The sequence below is a fragment of the Cryptomeria japonica genome, unplaced genomic scaffold (assembly GCF_030272615.1).
Source record: "Cryptomeria japonica unplaced genomic scaffold, Sugi_1.0 HiC_scaffold_58, whole genome shotgun sequence".
NCBI classification, from domain to species: Eukaryota; Viridiplantae; Streptophyta; class Pinopsida; order Cupressales; family Cupressaceae; genus Cryptomeria; species Cryptomeria japonica.
Genome location: NW_026728880.1, coordinates 622,501 through 627,686, shown reverse-complemented (window position 1 = coordinate 627,686; position 5,186 = coordinate 622,501). Strand labels below are relative to the sequence as shown.

Genomic DNA, 5,186 nt, shown 5'->3' with positions numbered 1-5,186 from the left:
TGGGCAGCGAGGTGCGCACCTTTGATGCGCTGCCTTCACTAATTTCCAGAAAAAGGCAAAAAAAAATGAGATTTTAAAATTTCCGTTTTGAAAGATAGTGAAAAAAAAGGAACGCGGGTGCCATCTTGAGCCCGCCCTGGTGCGCAGCCCAGGCAAGGCATGCGCACCAAGGTGCCCACCCGAGGTGCACACCCGGGGCAAACCGGGCTCCGACTTCGTGCAGGCCGCACCTTGGAGCACACTTCGGAGCGCTCCTTGGTGCGCACCATGGTGCCCACCAGGGCGCACCCGAGGCAAACCGGGCTCCGACTTCGTGCACGCCGCACCTTGGAGCACACATCGGAGCGCTCCCAGGTTCGCACCAGCGTTGCGCACCTTTGATGCGCTGCCTTCACTAATTTCCAGAAAAGGCAAAAAAAAACGATATTTTAAAATTTCCGTTCTGAAAGATAGTGAAAAAAACGGAACGCGGGTGCCATCTTGAGCCCTTCCTGATGCGCAGCCCAGGCAAGTTGTGCGCACCAAGGTGCCCACCCTGGCGGAGGTGCGCGCCCGGGGCAAACCGGGCTCCGACTTCGTGCACTGCATGGTGCCCACCAAGGCGCGCAACCCAGCCAAGGTGCCCACCGCAGCGAAGGTGCACGCGAGGTGCGCACCCGAGGTGCACACCCGGGGCAAACCGGGCTCCGACTTCGTGCACGCCGCACCTTGGAGCACACTTCAGAGCGCTCCTTGGTACGCACCAGGGCGCGCAACCCAGCCAAGGTGCTCACCCCGGCGAAGGTGCACGCGAGGTGCGCACCCGGGGCAAACCGGGCTCGGACTTCGTGCACGCCGCACCTTGGAGCACACATCGGAGCGCTCCCGGGTTCGCACCAGCATTGCGCACCTTTGATGCGCTGCCTTCACTAATTTCCAGAAAAGGCAAAAAAAAGAAAAAAATGAGATTTTAAAATTTCCGTTTTGAAAGATAGTGAAAAAAACGGAACGCGGGTGCCATCTTGAGCCCGCCCTGGTGTGCAGCCCAGGCAAGTTGTGCGCACCAAGGCACCCACCCTGGCCAAGGTGGGTCACGGGGTGGGTCCTAGGGTGGGTAACGGGGTGGGTACTAAGGTGCGTGCCAAGGTGGGTCATAGGGTGGGTGCCAAGGTGGGCACCAGGGTGGGTGTGCACCAACCCTAGCCAGGGTAGGTCACGGGGTGGTTGTCGGGGTGGGCGTCAAGGAGCCAAGGTGGGTGGCAAGTAGCCAAGTTGCGTGCCAAGGTGGGTGTCGGGGTGGGTGCCAAGGATCCAAGGTGGGTGCCAAGGAACCAAGGTGGGTGTCTGGGTGGGTGCCGAGGTGGGAGCCAGGGTGGGTCCCAAGGTGAGTGCAAAGGTGGGTGCCAGGGTCAAGGTGAGTGCCAATGTGGGTTCCAAGGTGCCAGGGTCAGGGTGAGTGCCAATGTGGGTTCAAAGGTGCTAAGTTGGGTGCGAGGTTGGGTGCGAGGGTGGGTGGGTGCCAAGGTGTGCTAGGTGGAAGCCCGGGTGGGTCGGCATCCCATGGGTGTCGAGTTGGGTGCCTGATGGGTGCTTCTTGTCAAGTTTTAGTCGTCGGGACTCATTTCGAGCCTTAGAGGTCGTTTCTTGTCCGGTTGCCCTGTCTTCGACCTGGGAACCCAATTTTGGTCCTCGGGTCCCATTTTTTTTTGTCTCGCATCCCACTTTTGGCCTGTGGCCTTTTCGGGGTCGATTCTCGTTTTGGGCATCAGAGCATGTTTCTTCTCCTAAAACCCAATATTTGTTTATTAAGTCTCGGAACACATTTTTGTTCTCGTGGACCCATCATGGGTCTTGGAACGCATTTGTGGTCCTTGGGTCCCATTTTGCATCCCGAAACTTGTGTTTTGGTGCTTGATCCCTATTTTGGGTGCCCACCTTGCACCAAGTGCGCACCCGGGGCAAACCGAGCGCCTTGGTGCACCGGGGCAAGATCGAGCGTGCACCCGAGGCGCCCCGAACATGCACCAAGGTGCACTCGGCCCACATGTGAGCGCAGGTCGTTGCGCCCGAGGTGGTGTGTGGGCACCGCGTTGCAGACGGGACACTGCACGCACACGACGCCCCCTCCAGGTGCACGCACGTAGGCCGGGCCGGGTGCACACCCGACGCCCTAGCAAGGTGCGCGCACCCGGGCAGGGCTCACACTTGGCGAACGGGGCGCACTTCGCGAGGGAGGGTGTGCACCTCGACGGGGGTGGGTGGCCGGGGTGGATTCGCACGTGGGTCGCGGTTTGCTAAGTACACACTGCGACAAGCTCATAACGGGTGCGATCATACCAGCGTTAGTGCACCGGATCCCATCAGAACTCCGCAGTTAAGCGCGCTTGGGCCGGAGTAGTACTGGGATGGGTGACCTCCCGGGAAGTCCCGGTGTTGCACCCTTTTTTAGTTTTTCGCCGGGCGTCGCAATGCTATTTGAATAAACCTTTTGCCCGTTTGCGTTCTCGTCGGGGCCGGGCCGGGCCGGGGTGCGCTGCCCGCACTACCGCGCGCGCGGGGGCGACACCGAGCGCGCACCCGAGGCGCCCCGAGCACACAGGCCACGGTGCAACCCGGGCGTTGTGCGCGCACCCCGGTGCGCCCGAGGTGCTGCGCGCGCACCCAGGTGAAATCGGTGTGCACCTCGGCCAGTGCGCGCTCGGTCGAGTCGCGCACGTTGGCCAAGGTGCACGGTGATGTTTCTTACTCTAAGGTTCCGCACCAGACGCCCGGGACAGGTGAGCGAAGCTGGGCGGGGCCGGGTGCGCGGCCGGGGCAGGTGCACGCAGCTGGAGAGAGCTTTGGAGCACACTTCGGAGCGCACCAATGATGCGCTCCATTCAAAAGTTTCCTGAAAAGGCAAAAAAAGTTGAGATTATAGAATTTCCCACTTGAGAGATTGTAAAAAAAAAAAATTTAAAATGAAGGAAACGCGGGTGCCAAGGTGTGCGCAGCCCAGCCAAGGTGTGCGCACCAAGGCGCCCACCCTGGCGAAGGTGCACGCAAGGTGCGCACCCGAGGCAAACCGGACAATTAACCCAACTTTCGACTTCGCGCGCACCTTGGAGCGCACTTCGGAGCGCTCCTTGGTGCGCACCAATCTTGGGCACCTCGGAGTGCACCATGGCGCCCACCAAGGTGCGCACCCGGGGCAAACCGAGCTCCGACTTCGTGCGCACCTTGGAGCGCACGAAAGGTGCGCACCATGGCGCCCACCAAGGTGCGCAGCCCAGCCAAGGCGTGCGCATCAAGGTGCGCACCCTGGCGAAGGTGCGCACCCGGGGCAAACCGAGCTCCGACTTCGTGCGCACCTTGGAGCGCACAAAAGGTGCGCAACCCAGCCAAGGTGTGCGCACCCCGGTCAAACCGAGCTCCGAATCGTGCGCACCAGAGGTGCACGCCATCGTGCGCACCTTGGAGCACACTTCGGAGCCCTCCTTGGTGCGCGCCGATGTTGCGCACCTCGGAGCGCACCCGGGGAAAACAATGCAATTAACCCGACTTTCGACTTCGTGGGCACCTCGGAGCGCTCTCGGGTTCGCACCTCGGAGCACACCGAGGTGCGCACCTTTGATGCGCTGCCTTCACCAATTTCCAGAAAAGGCAAGAAAACATTGAGAAGGTGTGCGCACCGAGGTGCCCACCCTGGCGAAGGTGCACGCGAGGTGCGCACCCGGGGCAAACCGGGCTCCGACTTCGTGCACGCCGCACCTTGGAGCACACTTCGGAGCGCTCCTTGGTGCGCACCAGGGCGCGCAACCCAGCCGAGGTGCCCACCCCGGCGAAGGTGCACGCGAGGTGCGCACCCGGGGCAAACCGGGCTCCGACTTCGTGCACGCCATGGTGCCCACCGCGGCGAAGGTGCACGCGAGGTGCGCACCCGGGGCAAACCGGGCTCCGACTTCGTGCACGCCGCACCTTGGAGCACACTTCGGAGCGCTCCTTGGTGCGCACCATGGTGCCCACCAGGGCGCGCAACCCCGCCGAAGGTGCACGCGAGGTGCGCACCCGGGGCAAACCGGGCTCCGACTTCGTGCACGCCGCACCTTGGAGCACACTTCGGAGCGCTCCTTGGTGCGCACCATGGTGCCCACCAGGGCGCGCAACCCCGCCGAAGGTGCACGCGAGGTGCGCACCCGGGGCAAACCGGGCTCCGACTTCGTGCACGCCATGGTGCGCACCGCGGCGAAGGTGCGCACCCGGGGCAAACCGGGCTCCGACTTCGTGCACGCCGCACCTTGGAGCACACTTCGGAGCGCTCCTTGGTGCGCACCAGGGCGCGCAACCCAGCCGAGGTGCCCACCCCGGCGAAGGTGCACGCGAGGTGCGTACCCGGGGCAAACCGGGCTCCGACTTCGTGCACGCCGCACCTTGGAGCACACTTCGGAGCGCTCCTTGGTGCGCACCATGGTGCCCACCAGGCCGCGCAACCCAGCCAAGGTGTGCGCACCAAGGTGCACGCGAGGTGCGCACCCGGGGCAAACCGGGGTCCGACTTCGTGCACGCCGCACCTTGGAGCACACATCGGGGCGCTCCCGGGTTCGCACCGGCGTTGCGCACCGTGGTGGGCACCTCGGAGCACACCAAGGTGGGCAGCGAGGTGCGCACCTTTGATGCGATGCCTTCACTAATTTCCATAAAAGGCAAAAAAAAAACGAGATTTTAAAATTTCCGTTTTGAAAGATAGTGAGAAAAAGGGAATGCTGGTGCCATCTTGAGCCCGCCCTGGTGCGCAGCCCAGCCAAGGTGTGCGCACCAAGGTGCCCACCCTGGCGAAGGTGCGCGCCCGGGCAATTAACCCAACTTCCAACTTCGCGCGCGCCAGGGTGGGAGCGCACCCAACAACCGGGCCTGGGAAGAGCCAATGCGAGAAACCCCACCAAACGCTCTGACAAAAAAAGAGGGGGCGCTCCAGTAACCCCGCTTCGGAGCGCACCCTGGGCAAACCCAGCCAAGGTGCCCACCCCGGCCAAGGTGCAGGCGAGGTGCGCACCCGGGGCAAACCGGGCTCCGACAACGTGCACGCCGCACCTTGGAGCACACTTCGTAGCGCTCCCGGGTGCGCACCTCAGAGCACACCAAGGTGGGCAGCGAGGTGCGCACCTTTGATGCGCTGCCTTCACTAATTTCCAGAAAAGGCAAAAAAAAAAGGAGATTTTAAAATTTTC

General features: G+C 62.6%; 1 non-coding gene across 1 annotated transcript; it reads left to right on the top strand.

Moving 5' to 3' along the window:
- Positions 1–2,302: 2,302 nt before the first annotated feature.
- LOC131863258 (5S ribosomal RNA) lies at positions 2,303–2,421 on the top strand. Its single transcript, XR_009362190.1, has one exon. It is a non-coding gene; the product is annotated as a 5S ribosomal RNA (ribosomal RNA).
- Positions 2,422–5,186: the final 2,765 nt, after the last annotated feature.